The sequence below is a fragment of the Anastrepha obliqua genome, chromosome 5, assembly GCF_027943255.1.
Source record: "Anastrepha obliqua isolate idAnaObli1 chromosome 5, idAnaObli1_1.0, whole genome shotgun sequence".
NCBI classification, from domain to species: domain Eukaryota; kingdom Metazoa; phylum Arthropoda; class Insecta; order Diptera; family Tephritidae; genus Anastrepha; species Anastrepha obliqua.
The window spans coordinates 111,921,198-111,942,548 of NC_072896.1; the positions used below are offsets into that span (position 1 = coordinate 111,921,198).

At 37.3% G+C, this 21,351-nt stretch overlaps 1 long non-coding RNA gene across 1 annotated transcript in view; it reads right to left on the reverse strand.

The window, feature by feature from the left end:
• Window positions 1–3,972: 3,972 nt before the first annotated feature.
• Window positions 3,973–21,351, reverse strand: part of LOC129247129 (uncharacterized) — a 155,690-nt gene continuing 138,311 nt past the window's right edge. The window contains exon 3 of the long non-coding RNA XR_008582538.1: window positions 3,973–4,134. This is a non-coding gene — a long non-coding RNA (uncharacterized LOC129247129). The remainder of the gene's footprint in view (window positions 4,135–21,351) is intronic.

Here is a 21,351-nt window from a genome sequence, read left to right on the forward strand (position 1 = left end):
GTTTTATTTTTCAACAAATTTGTTATTGAAACCCTTGAAATTTTTTATCGGGCTAATTTCCAGTTAGGTTAGCCAGTGCTGGCTGATCTGTAAAAAGATCTCACTTAGTCCTTTCCATTCCTTACGGTCCATTGTGTTACTAGTGCTATGTATTAGGAGTCGAAGACATTATTTTATGTATTTCTTAACGCACGTCTTCGCGAGCCTGCCATTCACCCTTTATATCTTTCTAGGATGAAAAATTTGCTGATAGGAATCCTACAAAGAGCTGTACAGTGGCAAAATAGATATTTCAAAGCACGCCAAGCAATCACTGCTAGTATTATACGCATCGCTCTGGACTAGTGGGGTGAGACAGTATCCCGCCAGTACTCCAATCAATATTTTGTAGTTTTCTCTAGAGAGTAATAAAATAAAGTTTGTAGTTTTCGTATTCCAAGTCTTTAGTATAATTTTGGCAGTTTTGTATGAGGTTGACTGTTCCCATATCGACCGAGTTTCCAGAGCTCACGTTTCCTCATTCAGTTCTGTTTTCAGAAAGGGGAGTGATGGATATATTTCTGACGTGCTCAGTCTCGGCAAGTAAATAACTGCCTTAGCAAGCTCAGCAGCTCTCTCATTGCCTCTTTGTGTCCTGGTATACAGTAAATAGTGATCTGCCCGTTTTCGCAGAGTTCATCCATTTTGGATCTGCATTGTTGCAGACATTTCGAGTTAGTCCAAGGAGCCATAATTGCTTTAAAAGCCCTTTGGTTATCAATGAAAATGTTTGTCAAAGTGTTCAGAGGGGATAATCCCAGAGCCAATTCAGCTGCTGGCTGGCAGCTCAGCGCTGGTAAAAAAATGAACTGTTTTCCTTTTTGGAAGTGAGTCAAGCGAGTCTGGCACACTTTCTTAAGGCACTTCGGTTCATGCTACAACAAATATAACTAAGAGTTTCAAGCTTTATATTGAATTAAAAAATTTTTTCAAGTTTACAGCAAAATTTCAAACCTTTTGGTAAAAATTTCCAGAAGAATAAAGAGCAGGAATTACATTTTGTTAATTTTTTTGTCTACGCTTTTGTACAGCTTCTTCACAATAACGATTTTTCAAATTGTTTTTATGTGGAAAAAATCCACCAGACCGACACTAGAAAGACATTTAAAAAATAAAGGCGAATTTCAAGCCCCTTTAAGATGGCGCAATACTATACCAAAATGAAGTGGGCTATGAAATTGAATACCTAAAATTTTTCTAAAAATTCTGTTTAAAAAGTTTGGAAATTTTGGTAATTAGTTGTGATTTTTTTTTAATTTTATGCATAGTTTGAAAATTTTAAATTATAAAAGTGAATAAAATAAATAATTATAAAAATGGAGAAAATAAAGAAAAATTACAAAAATAAAAAAAATTTGAAATAAGTAAAATGTAGAAACAAAAATCTATACTAACTTAAGGAAATAAAGAAAAAATTAATATATAAAAATAAGTAAAATGTAAAAAAATAAAAAAAAATAAAAAATAATAAAAAAAAGTAAAATAAAAAATTATAAAAAAGTAAAGAAAAAATAAATAAATAAAAAAAAATTATAAAAGTAAATATAAAAAAATATAATAAAAAAATAAAAGTATAAAAATAAAAAAAAATAAAAATTAAAATAAAAAAATAAAGAAAAAATTATGAAAACAAATAAAATAAAATAAAATTATAACAAAAAAAAAATCTAAAAATAAATAAATAGTCAAAATAGCTGCTATTATTGTGAGCACAGTTGTATTTAGGTAGTTGGTATAAAACGTTTATAGGTATATACAGGGTGGGCTATCTGACTTTTGAACTTCAAATAACTTCTAGTAAGAAATGAATGTTTTTTTTTTCAATCAGTGTTTTCAAAGTACCAAATCTCTGTTTTTAATTCAAATCTCATTCAAATAACTTCCAGGTTGATCTTAAATTAGCCGATATATCTTAAGAATCCAATTTTTTTAGCACATTTTCGACTTTACGGAGCGGCACTCGTATTTGATCGATAGTTGCACGAATTTTGCTCTTGCAGCGCAAATCGTTGCTGAATGATTTGCGTAAGATTTATCTTTAAAAGCTCCCCCCAAATACGAGAGTCGTTTGAAAAGTCGTTGCAAAGTGAGAGAGATGTCACTACTGCCGCGTATCGGGGAGATGTTTACTTAGTAGCATCTCTTGGAAGAGAGAGAAAGTTTCAGCCAGTTCGGCTTATTTCTTTGTGTTTGGCATTCGTTTGAATCGCGTAGTCGAGAGATTTTTGTTCTCTATCACGACAACGCACTAGCTCACGCCTCGGCAGTTGTGATCACAAAAATAGTGCAAATAGGGTTCCAACGCGTTTCACATTCTTCCTATTTTCCAGACTTGGCTCCCTCGATTCCCGCGTACTATTATTTATTCCCGAATTTAACGAGATGGCTCATGGGAAAAAGATTTTATTCAAACGAAGTGGGGATTGCAGAAATGAGTGGCTATTTTTCAGACTTGGACAAGTCCTATTAATTGAAAGGGATCAACAAACTAGAGCAGCGTTGGACGAAGTGTATAAGGTTAAAAGGCGACTATCGAAACAGGGTCGCAAAATAGAAAATGTTTAGCCCAAACAATTAAGTCGTTTCTGTTTTTAAAGGAACTTTTCAAACGACCTGCGCAGTAGTAAAGGGTGATCAGATTGGAGGTAATTTTTCCAATAGCGTTTTTTTGACAGAGCACGTATGAATACTGTCAAACTAAATACATGATTTCTTTCAGTGTTCATCAAAATTTCATCATGAAATGACTAACGCCACAACAACGTTTTTAAATCCTACAATTTTATTACGAAAATCGATGCTCTGTGAAAAGTGTGCATCGCGCGCTCAGGCCAACTTATGGCGATCAGCGGCGAGGCTCATTTTTGGATTAATGGCTACGTCAATAAGAAAAATTTCTATATTTGGGCTGAAGATCAATCCGAAGTCATTCAAGAACAGCCATTACATCCATTGAAAACAACCGCTTGATGCGGCTTATAGGCTGGAGGAATCATCGGCGCATAGTTCTTCAAAGACGAAGCTGGCGCCCATGTAACAGTGATCGGCGAACGCTGTCGCGCAATGATAAACGGCTTTTTGAAGCCGCAAATTGAAATTTGTGATCTCCACAACGTTTGATTCCAACAAGACGGCGCTACTTGTCATACAACAAGTGAAACAATGGACTTACTCGTCGTTGCTTCGGTGAGCAATTTATCTCTCGTCTCGGACCAGTGGATTGGCCACCAAGATCGTGTGATATCACACCTTTGGATTTTTATTTGTGCGGGTATGTAAAGCATAAATGCTTTGTACATAAACCTACTTCGATTGAGGTATTGGAAGCCAAGATTACTAAAGTTGCTCACGAGATACCGATCAAAGTCTTCCAGCGAGTCATTCAAAATAGGTGTTTACAGATGGTCGAATTATGACGCATTTGTGGCCAACATTTGAAAGGAATTATATTTAGAAAATAAATGTCATGAATGGTTCTGCACAACAGTAAAAAAGATTGTTCAATCAATCCTCTAAATTGACCACCCTTTATAACGAAGTCAAATCGCAGCTGTTCGATTGGCTGCTCAGCAGTCAGCTGTATGAAGCAGATTCGAGAGTTTTACTTATTGGAGTAGACTGCGAAGTGGAAATGAGTTCCTTTGGAAAAATGATTTTTTAAAAGAAATGATTTTCTTGCAGTTCTGGAAGGTAATTTACCATTTTTCTAGTAAATTTTTAATATTTCCCAAAACTGTTTTAGCGTAACTCGACGCATTTCATAAAATCCAGATGTTAACGTAACTTTCTGTTTTAATAATATACAATTTTTTATGTTTTTTTATTCTCACATTTTAAACAGTCAGTAGTTGAAGCTTCAAACTTTAAATGGCCCACCCTGTATATCTATATCTATAGCGCAAATTGTTTTTAAATTTATTTTCACTTCACTTACCGGCATTTGTGCTCGCAAGGCCACTACACAGCAGGCAAATTAATATTGCAAAGCTGTTGAACCAGAGGCGGCTGTATCGTCTGCTGTTAGACATTTTCGTGCAGCGCAAGAGTTGGCCACTTGGGGCCTGCTGTCGCGCGTGGTACATGCTGGAGGAACAACTGCAATGGAAGATGAAAGAATAAAAGACGATTTAGACGGATTCGAGCAGAAAGGTAGGCAGACTCAAAAAGAGCTGTAAGATATTATTTTAAATTAAATTTGGGTACATACATATGTACTACATATACTCGTATGTATGTATGTATGTATATACTATTTATTACTTGTATATTGTATTTTATTTACAGTTGAGTGCTGCTGAAAAGATTTTACCTCCCAAAGCTATAAAAAACCAATTGAACTTAAAACTCAGATGCAAACCCAACAAAAGAGAAAATTTGGCCAATAAAATTGTAACCTCTTTTAACGGGCACGTATGTTGAGCACAGACACAAACACACACACAAGCACACATACGATAATTCGTAGTACATTGGTTGGCAACAAACATAGCAAAGTTTTTTGCCTAAAAACAAAAACTATCAAACAAACAGCAGCAGCAGCAAAAACGTTTAAATACAAGAAATAAGAAAAAAATGCATGCAAGCGCTTAAATATCTGCCAAATAAAATAATTGAAAGGAAAATAAAAAAAATGAAAAAAATTAAAACAAAAATTGCACAAAACAAATGCCAACTGGAAACGAAGCACAATTGCGCGAAAAGTCTCAAAGCTTCAACGAACATTTTTTGCACAGGTTGCCTTGCTTTGTTTGCGTAATTCACTTTCTTTGTAAGTTAAGTTAAAAAGAAATACTGTTTGTCGAAGCTGAGAAAACACCACAAGAAGTCGAAAAGCCAACCACAAGTCAAAAAAACAAACAAAGCCAAAAACAATGCTCGCCTGTATTACGTGCACAATGCAGCAGTACTCGTATGCGCCTTGCTTGCTTCCCACACACGATGACGCGTTGTTCGGCAAAGAAGACATCAACAACACGTGGACGCAGACAGAGAGAGACATACAGATAGACATGCTAATAAATATGAAAAAAAGCGAAGGTGTACAAAGAAGTGGGTACTTTATGAGCGCAGAAATAATTAGTTGCTTAAAAAGCAAAATCATGTCGAAGAAACTTGAGCAAAGAAAAAGAAAAAAAAAAAATCCAGCAAAATGTTATTGTTGCAGTGCAAAAGTGCAAGTAAGTAATTTAAGCGGTAGATAAACAGAAGTAGGCAGGTAAACGTAGTTAATGAAAAAGTCTTATCCCTAACCTAACTTATAGGCAGGCTGCTCATAAAAAAGATTTCACTCACTATGATACTTAAAAAAAATGTCCCCGTTTTTCCCCAGATAGCCTGAAACTCTCGAATTTTGTTGAATCACCTCTCTTTCATAGAAGAAGAGATTACCTAGAAATCGGAAACTGCTGCTCATGTGTAATGAACTTCTGCTTCTTTTTTTAGGCTCTGCCAAATATGATTGACTTACCAGGTTTCGCCAATAACTGTGGTGATAAACAAAATTGTGAGGGGAAATTCGGCAGCCACGGTGCGCGGGTGATTCGCCTGCCGAATTCTGTATGATCATTTCACATGTATTCACACACTCGTCCAATCAGTAGTTGTTAGGACCAAGGATGATATAATATATGCAAGGTTTGGTCGTTAGGTATGGTGAAAAGAAAATTTTGAGGGGAACTTTGGACTCTACGTCGTATCACTAAGCTAAAGCTAAATTTTGTGAAACACGAAAAACGAATGACGTCGGCATATCTGTCAAATTTGCTCAGAGCCGAATAACGGTCTGCTAGGTAGTATACCTCTAAAAATTTTAGCTGCCAGCCTGCTTGCTCTTTAGAAATATTTTACTCACTATGGTACATAAAAAAATGTCTCCGTCTTATCCTTACATGACGTGGAACTCTCCCAATTCTTCATCTCCAATCATCTCTCATTCATAAAAGAAGTGATTACTCTGAAATCTTAAATGCGTGGTTCAAACTGCTGGTTATGTGCAATGAACTTCACTTTTTTCAAGGATGATAGATTTACCAGGTTTGACTAATAACTGTGGTGAAAAACAATATTGTGAGGGGAAATTCGGCAGCCACGGTGCGCGGGCGATTCGCCAGCCGAATTCTATACGATCAAGTCACATGCATTCTCACACACGACCATTCTGTCATCCAATCAGATGGCAACGAAACAACACAAGTGGAAACTGAGTTGATTTTTTTTTTCATATATCACTAACACAATCTTATCGTCAGCCGCAGATTTCGGCATTCTGCACAATCATGTAACATGTAATCACACACTCGTTCAAACTGAATATGTGTCGAACTCGTCCAATCAGTCGTAGTTCGGATGGCAACGAAGTGACATTGTGCTAATTTTTTTGTGTATCACTAACACATTCTTCGTTTTTCGCAAACAAACCGATTCATTACCCCTACGTCAGCCTCTTGGCTGATTCTGTCAAACTCTCTGAGAGCCGGCTAACGGTCTGATATTGGCCACACCACCATTAAAAATCTTTTCACCATGGGCTCCACAGCTTTCATAGGAGTTCGTTAAGCGAGGCATGGCACCTCACGTGCGTGTGATCAACAAATGGATGAACCGTAAGAATACCCGAGAGAAACCATATGTCATATTCTTTCTTAAGAGACTAAAGAGAAAACAATTTTTTTAGTACACGGAAAGGCAAGCAGGCAAATGCAGGTACGAAAAGCAGAAATTTTTATGTAAGCTGCAAACGTATGCTTGAAAGAAAATGGGGTCTTTAACCTAAGTACAGATTATGAATGTATAAAGTGGTTATGCGTCCAATTCCACCATACAAATCGGTAGTTTGGTGGAAAGCTATTTGCAGCTATGAAATGACGTGGCAGAATACAAAGATCCCCGCGGGTAATAACGGTCGGTGCAAATAGATCATGTCCTAGAGAGGCTCTTAACGCATAGACACATGTAATTCCGGCAGATATCCATATCGAGAAAATGGCAACCATGAGTGCATTTGGATTAAATGAAGCGGGTCGCTGGAAGTAAAAAACTTTTGGTCATGCCAGTCTATTATTGCGACAAACTCAGTTCACCTCGGAGAGAACTGAGTACATCGTCTCAACGGTAACATTCAACAGAAATTTTGCTACTCTCTTAGCATTTCGGGAGGAATGGAGTGACGGATTCTCACTATAAAACTGGGAGACCTCAATCTACACAGATGGTTCAAAAATGGATTGTGGTGTTGAAGCTGTTATATTATATATTCTCATAGACTTAGAATTAAAAAATCTGTGCAGTGTCTTCCAGGCGGAATTATTGGTAATATCCTACTAATCGTCGACTTCTCTTTTATGTGCAATATCGCTATTCTTTCGGATAGTCAAGCTGCAATCTAGGCACGGGATTCAGTTAAAACAACCCCTAAACTGGTGGGACAAAGCAGAAATAGCCTTACCACCTTGAGCGTAAGCCGTAAAGTAATCTTAATATGGGTCCCGGGGCATCGGAACATGGTAGAACATGGAAAAGCGGACGAACTGGCAAGTTGGGGAAATGCCATCAATATACACTTCCCTTACAATATATGTACATTGCCAAAGTTGCAATCTACAGGAGAAAAAGGAAACTATGTTCCGCTTCCTCTGGGAATGCCCTACCCTATGGAAGGCGAGGATGTTAACCTTTGGCATACCGCTTTTTCAAAACCTCGAACAGCTGGTCGGCATAGACGTTAACAACCCTATAAGGTTTCTCAACCGCACAGACTGAATATAGTCTTAAAGAAATAATCGCAAATACGGTTTGCTCATATTCGACGGACCCATCTGGCAACCCTGTATCTTTTGACGGAGACGTCAGATCGCTTAATGACATACCGCGTTGGAAGCGTCAGTCCAAGCAGATTTTTACCATGGAACAGTACACGCCTCGTGAGCGCTCCCAAATTCTTGAAATTTGCATTCAACAAAATAAGTCAATTGTGAAAAGAAGAAGAAAAAGAAAAGAAGAAAATTGTGATGCCAATTATTCATCGAAAGCGTATGAGGCAGTTTTGGTTTCAACAAGACGGCGCTCCACCACACACAGCTCGCACCACAATCGATTTTTTGAAGAAATTGTTTCCTCGTCGTTTGATGTCGAAAAATGGCGATTTTGACTAGCCTAACGCCACCTGACTTCTTCTTGTGGGAATATTTAAAATCAAAGGTTTATATTAATAAGCCAAAGACCATAGAAGAGCTCAAAAACAACATCTGTGAGGAAATAGGCGCTATTCCAGCCGAAATGTTAGCTAAAACTATGGAAAATGCTGCAAAACGGGTACAATACGCCGTACAGGCTCAAGGCGGCATTTGAGGATATCATATTCAAAAAGTAATGTCAACAAATCTACTTGAACCAAATAAAATGATTATTATCGTCGACATCAAAAAAATTGTATTTATCTTTGATTTAAAAAAGAAACACATGGGTCCGTCGAATATGGGCAACCCAGTATTTGTTGGCAGCGGGGATGTGATAACAAAATGGATTTTTAGTGGTTTTATTTACTGAATCACTTTTAAAGTACGCTCCTAAATCTTAATCTAGTTTATCTGCTTGTTAGCCTTTTGGTGGGCTCGTTTTTGCCTACGTATCATCAATTAACGTGGCGTGACCTTTTCATTGTAGAGGTGGCATACCGATTGTGTGTACGAGAGCAGTAGCAAAAGTAATCGGGTGGGCCTGCAATTCTTTTAGATATTTTTTGCTGCTATTTGCTCATTTCGTCATTTACCATGGGTATTTGAAGATCTCTGTGTATGCTCGTGGTACGCTGCCGATATTTTTTCCTTGTACGTTGCCGATATAGTACCTTGTATTGTATCCTTTTGACATCAATACTAATGGAATAGGCAGTGCTTTTTTCCCACGACAGTCGATGCTACGTTACCGAAACGACCGGTATTGATATTCGGCCAAAGACGGTCACTCTAGCAGCATTCACCATACATGAAGAGGAAATGTTTATGCTCCTGCAACATCAACAACGACAACAATTAGTGACTAAAAGCTGTACACCGTGCATCCACGTTGGCTTTATAATGGCATTGTATATTGTTATTTTGTAGTATACATAGATATTTCTCATGTAGATTTCGGATACATTTAAAGTTTTCAAGTTTATTTGTACACTTTTGGGCAAGAACGCGTATTTTTTCAAGTAAGAAAATGCCGTATTTTTTGTTTATCGAGTGCACGCAATAACCCGCAGGTGCCCAGATTAATCTCCCTGATTTTAGTAGCTACACTGGCCTTCCTGACACTTTTTCAAAAAAGGAAACTAAGCTTGGCTTCTTGGATCCGATTCCTCAATTCCTTCATCAAACTCGTTCTTCCCGCACTTGTCTGTACGCTCATTTACCCAAAAACCTGGAACTGAGTAGGGATAGACGCTTAGTATGCAACATTCGTTGTTTCTCTTCAAAAGAGCTGCTGAGCGACGACGCCAGTTTTTATTCAACTGTTCATTTTTGAGCTCTCTGTGATTTCGAGTCACTTCTGCACAGAAGGTGGACAGTGAAGTTATGGCAAATTGGTTCCAGAGGTATATACAAATTGGCGCGTACACCCTTTTTGGGTATTTGGCGGAGGAACTCTATTTGTGGTGTGCGTCTTGATATTGTTCCACTAATGGAGGGACCTATAGTTTCAAGCCGACTCCGAATGGCAAATACTTTTTATGATAAGCTTTTTCATGGCAGAAATGCGCTCGGAGGCCTACCATTGCCTGCCCAGGGGTGACCGCTATTAGAAAAACTGTCCCCTTGATTTTGGTGTGTCACCGAAATTCGAACCCACGTTCTCTCTGAATTCCGAATGGTACTCATGCACCAGTCCATTCGGCAACGGCGGCGGCCAAGAGATTATTTTTTCACACTCACTTAAAATACTTATCCCGCATCGCTTTACAATTAATATACCATTTTATAAAATTATTCTTACATCATTTGAAAAATGCCGTGAATGGAAAAAATGAAATGAAAAAGAAAAAATCAAATCTGAAAAATGCCATATGGCGCAGACACTATGCGAAAAACGGCTTCAGTAAGCTCGAAGTTGCCCACTTGAATAGAAATGAGAAGTGTTGCAAAATTATGCCATTCGAGTACCTTCTTCGTCGCCTTTGAACAACAACAGCTTACCCAACACAGCCGTCAAGAGCTATGGTAAGTGCAAGCAACAAGTGTTACTCAATTAAAAGAAAGGAAAATATCTTCTTTTTCATATTTGACATGAGATAATATTTATTTAGAAATAAATGAAAGAAGCAAATAAGCAAATAAAATGACAGCTTCAAAATTGGAGCACTGAAGTCGGCAGTGTTGATTTTTGTCTTTAATTTATTTAATATCCAACACAAATACTTTCATAACTTTTATAGGTTTTTGTATGCATTTTAACTGGCCGCTCGACAGCTTTGGTAGGCCTTGCACAGATGTTGGAAAGAGGGGAGACTTACAAGTTTTGGTGTTGATTTCAGTTGACACATTAACTCGCAATGTTATGCACACGCACGAGGTAATAAATATTTACTAACATTCACCAAAGTGAAATACTCTCACTCTGTTAGCTGTTACCGAAAAGTGAGAGTGAATGTAATGTATCTGTTCGTACTCGTATATGTACGTGCACATAATATAACAGCAGGTACTATCATGCCTTGCTTAACACAACTTGGTGAAATGTTATTGAGTGAATTATGGCGCGTTGTGCAATGGGTAACGGTGAGTTGATAATAATGAGAGTTGATAATAATGCCGTATATTCAGTCATAATATAATATTATGAAATTCTTACTGCTCATTAGCATAATTTTTGTATTTTAATTATGTATTGGAATATTTTTTGCAGAAAATAAAATAATAATAAGTTTTTAAGAAAGAAAATTTAAATAATAAATGATACTTTTTCACTGCAAAAAAGCAATTTGCAATATATTTTCAAGACTGAGATTGGCATGGTGAGTGCTGATACATACGTGTACATTAGGCCGGGTCGATTTGTGGGGAGGCAAAAAAATCGCCAATTGTTCTGTGAAAATCATATTCTAGGGATCAAAATAAGAAACTTTGCCGAAGGAACCATACCTCTAAAACGAATTCTGATGTCCCCCAATTTGGGTCGAACTTTTAGTGCCTTTTGTGGGGAGGCAAAAAAATCGCCCATTGTTCTGCGAAAGTCATATTCTAGGGATCAAAATAAGAAACTTTGCCGAAGAAACCATACCTCTAAAACGAATTCTGATGTCCCCCAATATGGGTCGAACTTTTTACTTTCTTTTCTCATGTTAAGGCCAAAAATGGTGATATTTTGAAATGATTGTATGGGGAACCCCCCAGGGGAGTTCCAGGGGGTGTGCCACTGGCATGGGTGGATCGGCCGTCCAAAGTTAGTGGGGGTCGGTCATACATTTGGACTCGATTGGAGCACTCTAAATGGGTCAAAGTGGGATTTTTCGTTCGACCCAAATTGGGGGACATCAGAATTCGTTTTTTTATAAATAAAGTTAGTTTTTAAAGCTATGTTTCTTTTTTAATATACCTCCTTTAACAGAAATATTTTATTTTAAAAGGTCTGCATTGAAATGTTTAACCCTTTTTCATCAAAATCAGAATAAGGAGATTTTTAATCCTATTTTTGATTTTTTTTTTGGAAAGTAGGTTTAAGAAACCTTTGAAAACTCTAATAAATCTTGACCGGTTTAAACTTCTAAGGCATTCTTGGAAACGTGTTTCCTCCCCATTTTCATTTCAAAAATTAACCAATTAACGTGACGTGGGTTTTTTCAAATGCAATTCGTTTGATACCATTTTGAGACCTTAAACGGGCAGAGCCAATGTAATGGACTAGTTTGATGGGACTTAGATTGGCGCACTGCCCCAGACTGTCAAAGAAAGGAGCACCCTGGAAGTGACCTTAATCGCTTGGCTGCCAATATTTACATAGAAAATGCTCATTATTCTTTTCTCTGAAGGGCCCCCTTAGCTTCTGCAATGGGAATTAAGTGGTAAACCCAGCTTTTGTGCGTGAACGCCGATCGTCCAATGACCGGTAAGTACAACTTGGAAATCGAATGTCTTGGACTGTATGCGTTCTGCTTCTACTGTTTTGGAGTCATAGGATTTTCGGAATACCACACGAGGAAATGGAGCTCCATCTGATCTGTGCTTTCTTGAGAAATAAGTTGAGCAATTCCTCTTTAACAACAGTCAGGGTGATGCTGATGACCGGATGGAAGATCTCTGAAACCAATGCAGTGGACCCCTTCCTGGCAAGCTCATCAGTATCAGGGCGTTGTTGTGATCAAATTAAAATTTTTTTTTTTATTGTATTTATTTCTGTTAAATTACTCCTCTATTTTTAGCAGGCTTTCTTCACTTGTTACCGAAATTTCACGTCTTTCTTTTCTAATTTTAAAAGCTGTTGTCTTATTTGATAAATGTTCAATATGGGTAAGGAATATCCGTCCCTTGACATGACAAGCAATCAATTATACAAAATTCAATTCTGCTGCTTATGAAGCATTCGTTGCCACGCACGAAGCATTTTCTCATTAATTTTAACATTGCCGTAAATGTTTAAGAGCATTCGCGAAGACTTAACCGCAGTTTTGCTCGAATGGAAGTAGAAAATCAAAATTTCCCACAAACTACAAGAATTCGACACGAAAACTGACACATTTTACAGAGAATAAATTTATGAAAAAACACAAATTCACAAATGCCACATGGAGATTACAGCTGTTAATCACAGCTTACTGCAAAATATTTTAGATCCCTCAATTTCGACTAGCGCTTACCACTGCAGCCATCTATCGAAAAACAGCAGAAGTAAAGTTGTACACTAATACATTTATCTGAATGCCATTTGAAGAAAAAAAATATATATTTTTTAAAAATTTCTGCGCAAAGCTAAGCACGCTTTACAAAACCAAATGTGAAATTTTTTTTATTTTTTACAAATTTCTGCACAAAATAAATCACGCTTTATAAAACCAAAAGCGAAATATTTTTGCGCTAGAACAAATTAAATAAATACATATATCCAATCACTTTACCTAGTATTTGGACACGCCTATGCATGCATGCATTTATCTACTTATACATACATACGAGCTTAGCAACCACTACATTTCGACCACCGATTGCAGCAGCAGCAACGTACCAACAATAACCATTTAATCGTATTTGAGCGGCAATGCTAATGACTTCACCGCACACAAACCTCGAAATGGTTTTCAATAGGAAATACGCTTGAAGCAATTATTTTGTTGTCATAATATTTGCTTGCTTTTATTACCTAAACAACTGAAAATAACTAAAAATTTTGTGCTTAAAACTTGGGCAAATATTTGCAAAGTTGCGCAATCAAATCCATATAAATGACGGAATGAAAAATATTTAAAAAAAACGCCACTTAAAATATTTATTATAATAAATACTCCGTATATTAGGTGAAGTGAAAAGTTCTGAATATTTTGCGCTAGATGTCTTTTGTGAGTCATCTTTTACGGTACAAATATTTATCGAATTCATACTTTACAGCGACATAAAGATGACTTTCCGCTTCCAAAAAAGTTCCTTGTTGCAGTTTTACGTTTTATGAAGCCAGTTGTGCGTTACAGCATTCCAAAATGAAGGCAAAGAGAAAAGTTTCGGTGCGTACTTTAGCGCCACTACGACTAGAATGTGTGGCTATGGCAGCGTGTTCCAGTCAGAATTATTAGCTATCAGAGAAGCATGCAAATCACTAAAACTCTACAAGGAAGTTGGTGCAAGAGTAGCTATTTTTTCAGACAGTCAAGCAGCTATCAAGGCCTTACACTCCAACTCCATTTCATTCAAGCTAGTCTTACAGTGTGGAGAGCAACTAGAATTGCTTAGTCATCGGCTTGAAATTACTCTGATATGGGTTCCCGGTCATAGGAACATACGGGGTATTGAGATAACGGATGAGCTAGGAAGAAAAAGCTCGACACTAGACTTAGCAGAGGCGGCGGCAGTCTCCACCCCTCTCAACACAATAAAACCATCCATTGCTTTACACGATCATGCTTTAGCCGAAAGAAGATGGAAGCAATTAACTACATGTATTACAACAAAAAACACATGGCCGTCGTACAAAATTCAAGTCAAATCATCTGTTAGGATGTTCTCAGTCAAACATTTCACGCATCGCTGCAACTCTTACAGGCCATTGGAAAGTAGGGGATCATGCAGCCAGACTCAACCTTCCCAACAATTTTAACAACAACAATCCCATCTGCAGAAGCTGTCAAGCGGAAGGGGCGAATGAAAGTTTTTTCCATTGCTTATGTGAATGTCTACGACTAGCTAGGCCGGACTTCGCTCTTCCGGTAAGCTTTTCTTACAGCGTATTAATAAGATATCAAACATCGAGGTAAAGAATTTGCTGCTATACTTGGATCTCACAAAATGATTTAGAATCAAAAAGCAAAAACAAGACATCACCTCACGAGGACAGTGGTGGTAAAACGGTGCTGGTCGCTAATTAGGATTATTTCAGTAGAAATACTCAACCCCTTCAACAACAACAACAACTACCAGGATGAAAAGTCGTAGCAGATGACAAATGGCCAAAAACAAAGTGGCGGTTCCAACGAACTGGTTTTGATAGGAAAAATGTTATAAAATAATGCAAATCGCCAAGTCGCACCTGCAGAGAGCACCGAATCATGAACCCGGAATTGAAGAGTGATTAGAGAGCTGTTCGGAACTATTTGAGTGTGGATAATAGATATAAATAAATATGTTAATCACATCTTCGAAATAAAGTGGAAAAACGTTGAGCACTTTTTACATGGCCAAAATCAAGGTGGCGCAAAATTAATCACTCTATCGGGAGATTTACAATTTTTGAAAACGGAGCGCGCAAAGGTTAAAACAAAGATTTCCATCACCTAAAATAATTTTTTTATTTACTAAAAAATCTATTCAAAAACAAAATTAAATGATGAATTTGGTCCATTTTGTATAAGGAACAAGAAGATAAGGTTCAAGTTATTTGTAGATATTTTCAAATTAAAAAAAAAATGTATCTATTCCTTCCTCTTCGTAGCCTGAACTGATTCTGTGAACCCGGCAGGGGCAACTTCGTATAAATAATCCGGTGTGTTATGAAGCTGTTACTGTACATCTCTCTGGTTAAATGCTGTCGTAGTCTAGTCTAGTATGTTTTGTTCTGCTTCATAATCTTTAACACTTATACAAAAAAAGAAGAATTCCGGTAGTCTGGTTGAATTCTTAAGTTGCATTCATGACTTTTCGGTTGACGCACTCTTGTCTACATCTTGTAAGAAGGTCATTTATTTTAGTTGGGTACAGAGTCTGCCTAAATGGAACTCGAGTACAAAGAGTTTAGAGTGGGTGGTATTACGGTTGATTTTGGTAGACTTGTATATGGTAGAACTCAAACAAAAGTATTAAAATTCACAGCGAAATATTTTTGTGGAACATTTTAACTCTTTAACGCCCTCACGAGAGGTTCGTTTTGCCTCTTGCTTTGAAAAGTTGGAAAAGGAATTATAATTTAATTGGTCGCTAGAAGGTTAAAAAGTTCTACGGCACTATTGCATTGCGGCAGGCTGATCACCTACCCTGCCAGAAAGCAAAAATAGATTACGGAAACCAACATAAGACTGAATCTTGTCGAGGCCCTATGCTCCCGAGTGGAGTGAGCAAGGAAAAAAAAGTGCACTAAAATTTTCGCCAGGCTCTGCTTCTACGAAATTTGTACATGAGGAAGATACTAGAGTCTACAGGAAATAAAACAACAAATAGTTTCGCTGCAGGCAAAAATAAAAATTTCAAATTTCAGAAAGGGTAGCTGTTCCAGCCATGCCAATGAAGGAAAGCATAAATAAGTATTGATTTATTATTTTCGGATTTTATTATTTGTTGCTTACTACATCCAGTTCACCTTCTCTCAAACACCCGCACTTATTTAGCGGCCCTATTTGAAAAATAAATTTAAAACTAATTTATTACCAAGCGAACGAGTGAGTTAAAAAACCAATATTATTAAGTATTTCCACAAAAAAAATCAAAAATTAACTCGAAATCTCATTATTACACACACACACATATATACATGACCAACGTTGTCTGTGTGTGGTCTCATTATAATAATGCAAATTTCGATTAGCACTACCCAATTAATTAACTGTGGTTAAGCGGTTAATTGGTCTAGTGGAATTCGATAGATTAATGGCAGTTGGCGTTAATTAAAATCAGCTAACAAATATAAATACCTGCTACTTAAATTATATGTCTGCATGTGTGCATGAATACGTGCTAAAAAATCCGAAAATAGTTTATGTGAAATTTATTTGAATTATTTAATAGCATTAGTGTTTAATTTATTTATTGGCTTTAAATCAGTGGCGCACTAATAAGATGTTAATTGAAGGCATGCAGAAAAAATATAACAATAAATAAAATTTGTATGCAAATTTTTTGCGGAAGGCCTATTTATGCATATACATACAAATTTATTTACATATCTATACTTGTTTGCATTGTAGCTACATATCTACGCTTATGACTTTTAAATTTTTCTTTTGGCGATGTACGATTATTTAAAGAAAATTTAGATCCAACTTTTTCAATATATGAAATTGAAAAATATATGCACGAGGCTTGTGGAAAAAAGTGATGTTTAATTATTACCGACATCGAAAAGCTGCAATCACAACAAATAGCCAGAAGATTCGACTCTCACTCCTGCTCTTAGAAAGTACTGCCCAAAAATGCGGCATGCACGAGCAATGGAGCAACTCTTCTTGTTTTTACGTACTGTCGCCGAAGAAGAAATCTGTTTCGTCGAGCCCGAAAAAACAGTCGGTAGGACGAGGAATGTCATGCTGCCGCGCGAAGTAAGAACGCTGCCTATAGAGCCATGCTGCGATCGAACGCAACGCGAGCCATGTGGGTTCGCTACCGGGAGCTAAATAAGGAAGAGAAATGTATTATTAGAAAGAAGAAACGAGAGACCGAAATAATTGGCTGCGAGGAGCTTGAGATGCTGGCTAATAGGAACAATGGGCGAAAATTCTACCAGAGAGTTCGGAGGCTTACAGAAGGTTTCAAGGCTGGGTCATTTTCCTGTAAGAACAAAGACGGCGATCTGATCACTAACATCCAGAGCGCCCTTAAATTAAGGCAGGCATACTTCTCAAATCTGCTAAATAGTGATAACTGCACATGCCACAGGAGGCCCGTGCGCAGACCCTCAGATTTAGGGGGGGTTCCAACTTTTGTAGCAGTGCTATTTTGTTTTTTTTTCATATCGATACATGTCAAACAGTTTTTTAAAACTTCGTCTGGGGGGGTTTTGAACCCTGCAAACCCTTTTTGTCGATTTCAAAGCTGTATACGACAGTACGAAAAGGAGTTACCTGAATGCCGCGATGTCTAAATTTGGTATCCCCACAAAACTAATACGGCTATGCAAGATGACGTTGCTTAATACCAGCAGCGCGGTCAGAATTGGGAAGGACCTCTTTGAGTCTTTTGGTACCAAACGAGGTTTTAGACAGAAGGACTCGCTGTCGTGTGACTTCTTTAACCTGCTGTTGGAGCATCGTACGAGCCGCAGAACTTAATCGCTCAGGCACAATATTTTATAAGAGCGTACAATTGTTGGCGTATGTTGATAATATTGACATCATCGGCCTTAACAACCGCGCTGTTAGTTCTGCCTGCAAAGCGAATGAGTCTGATGGTGAACGAGGACAAAGCGAAGTACCTCCTGTGATCAAACAAACAGGATGAGGAAGAGGTAGGTCTTCTATGCATTGGAAAAATCAGTTGGCTTCACTTCGTGTGTCAAACTGTTCTCGTAAGAGCTCACGTTGCATCTTGGTATAGTAATCGAAGGAAATTGTGAACAAATTCTTTGCATTTTTCGGAGCTGAGCATGCTTTATTCAGTCTTTGCTCTTCTGCGCGCTTCCATTGGTGTGGTTGCACTTTGGTTCCTATGGCATAATCATGCCCCCATTTTATATGCATACGCCACCAGTTGGGGCTCTTTTGAGCGAATTTGGTCCTTGACCTCATTCAACACCTCTTGAGCGATGTTCGTTTGATAATGCATTACTTAATCCAGTAATTTCGAAACATAAATCGCACCGCGAAGTTGAAAGAATCACCTGATTGGATGACGTCACATGGGTTACGACTGCTGTTTGTTTGCGACAAACTGAGCACAACGACCGTTTGGGCGACTGTGTGAATATGTGTGAAATGAGCGCACAGAATCCTGGTGTGGAGTCTCCGATGACGTGGCAGCCGAAGTTACTCTCATACTTCTGCTTCAGATAGCGAAACCTTGTAATCTGTTTTGCTGAATGTTAGACGTGTTATCGTCTAACAGTTTTATGTGACAAAAAATAATGAATAAAAATGGCTGATAATATCAGTATATCTAGGGGTTGTTGTTGTTGTAGCAGCATAAACAATCCCCATACATATACTGGGAATGCTGCAGAAGGGACAGTCCTGGTCGTTCCGGTTACGTAGAACCGAAGGTCGTGGTAATGCAAATACAACTATATCTAGGGGTTATATATACTAATATAACAAAAACAAAAATCCGAAAAGCGAACATACACTTGTACCCACATAATTAAGTCACTTCATCTTTTTAAAATGGTCGCAATATTTTCTGTGGAAAATTTTGTTTTTAATTTTTTATAAAAGTAATATATAAAAATAAGCCTTGTAAACAAAAACTTTATACATCAAGGGGTATATTTTGCACAAAATTTAAAAAAAAAATTAAGAAATTTGACGAAATTATCATACAAATTTTTAACCTTTTAATCAGGTAGGTAGGTGAAATAGTTGAAGTGCCAGTCTGGCACTCCTCAAGTAGCACTAAAACGTGGTTTTCAAACGATTATGAGACCTGCAACAAGCAGATATCTACAGCCAGTCAGAGCTGTTGATATAATGGAGAATATTGATGAGATTTAGGCTGGCGCGCTGCCCCAGGCTGTCGAAGAAAGGAGCACCTATAGTGACCTTAATCGTTTAGCTGTCAAACCCGGACATTTACAGAGAAAGTGCTCAACAGTCTCTTTCTCTGAAAGGTGCCCACAGCTTCTGCGATTGGGGTTAAATGATAACCCTAGCTTTTCCGCGTGTATGCCGATCGTCCAGTGACCAGCTATGAGTATGCAAATTGTGTGGCGAGAAGTACAAAGAGCCCTTCGTATATCGTATTGGGGCCAAAGGGTTTTCGAAATAGCACATGAAGAAATGGAGCTCCATCTTTACTGCGCTTTTCTGGGAAATAATTTGTGTAGTTCCCCTTTTAGTTATAATAGAATCTCTGGAAAATTTCTGGATACGCAGTTTTATAGTTAATAAAATTTTAAATAATAGAGCATAAATTTGAGGTCACTTGAAAATTGCGTTGATATAACAAATGCTTTTTCCGAGAGTTTTCTTCCACATAAAGCTACATTTTTTGTAAAAAACACAAATCGTTGTAAACAAAAACCTTATAAATCAAGGGATATATCTCGTACAAAATTCACAAAAATTCAAGAAATTTCAAAAAATTATCATCAAAATTTTCGACTTCTTAATCAGAAACTTTAGAAAACTTTTGGGTACGCAGTTTTGCAGTTAATTAAAATTTAATATAATAAAGCGTAAGTTTGAAGTCGCATTTAAATCCGTTAATCAGTACTTCAGTTAATAAATGAGTATTTTTCAGCGATACAATTAAGCTGCATAATATTCCAAATCCAGAAGTGCAAAAAATTTAATTGAAATTCCGAAACAACTGAAGCGTATTTATTTAATTGATTGAATTATGATGAATGGACTTACGCCCGTTAATTGGGCAAACAAAAGCTTTCATGAGGAAAACACTTAAAATTATCTAATTGAGCGAAATCAGCATGCAAAAGTAGCATAATTGTTTTCTGAACAAAATAAATTCTTGGCATTTAATTTGCGTAGTTTAACCTTTTTCGAGCTTCCTACGAAATTAAAGGAAGAGATAATTTGCCACAACCCTTTTCTATTAACCAATCAAAGTGAAATTTTCGTTGCCCAAATTACAAATACATTGCCGCTCAATGCCCCATTGCTTTACCTTTCTCTATTTCCTTATCGCTTTTGCTCTCCCTCTCCCCATCTCTCCCTCTCTCCGAATCACTGTCTATCTTGCTATCCTCCTTGCTCTCCTTCTACCACCCTGTCTCTCTGCCTATCTTTCTACACTCCTTTCCCTCCTTCTCGCTTTCAGCCTCTTTCTATCCTCTCTCTATCACTTAAAGCTAAAAATTTTTGCAATTAATATTTTGTAGTTTCCCAATTTGATTGACTTTTAATAACTTCATCGTACAGTTCATTGGGATTGGGGTCTTTATAAAAAGCAAACGCATAAGCAACAACAGTAATCGAAATCAAATATAGTATATTCTATGAAAAAGAAAAAAAAACACAAAATAAAGTCCTTAAGACTTCCTAATGCTATGCGTTTATTCGCTCTCGCATTCATTTAGAAGCCACTCAACGCATAGTCGAATTACCCGTAAGCTAATCAACGGCTAACCTCCACGCTTCCCCTTTGATCAATTCACCTTTTAAATTCACTCTTCATTGCACCCCTTTGGAGGCGTCATTCAATGCGCTTTAAACCTTTCATGCAGACATACATACGTTTTGCACCCACAATGATTGCGATTTATCTCGCCGCCATTCACTTCTTCCATAGAGCTAATTAACCTTTGTCCTTCTGCAGAATTACATTTCATTCGACATTAAATTGCATTTATACCGTTTGTTTGTGAGAATATTCAATAGAATAAAAGGAATTTGAGATCAATGCAACGGACATCAATGAATCAAGCGCAGCGTATTATCCAATGCATTGAAATTTAATGAACCCCCTCAAATACGCTCAACGAGAAACGCCAATCTGCCATAGCAAACAAGAGTTCGGTTTTGTTTTTGTTTTTTGAGTTAGTTTTTGCTGGGAAATTTGATTACAACTGATTAATATTGGGTGCGAACTCTCTCGCACTCACAAATATTTATTTGCATACATATATCTGAACTTACTTTGAGTAGACTCGATACCGATGCACTTGTGTGGACAATACAAAAGCACTGCCGAAACACATACATATATATGCATGTTTAGATGTGAGTATTTATGCACCTTTGCGCACTTTTTGCATATATTGGCGCTGACAGAATTTTCATTAAATTTACTACTAGTTTTTTGCTCGGGTTTCAGT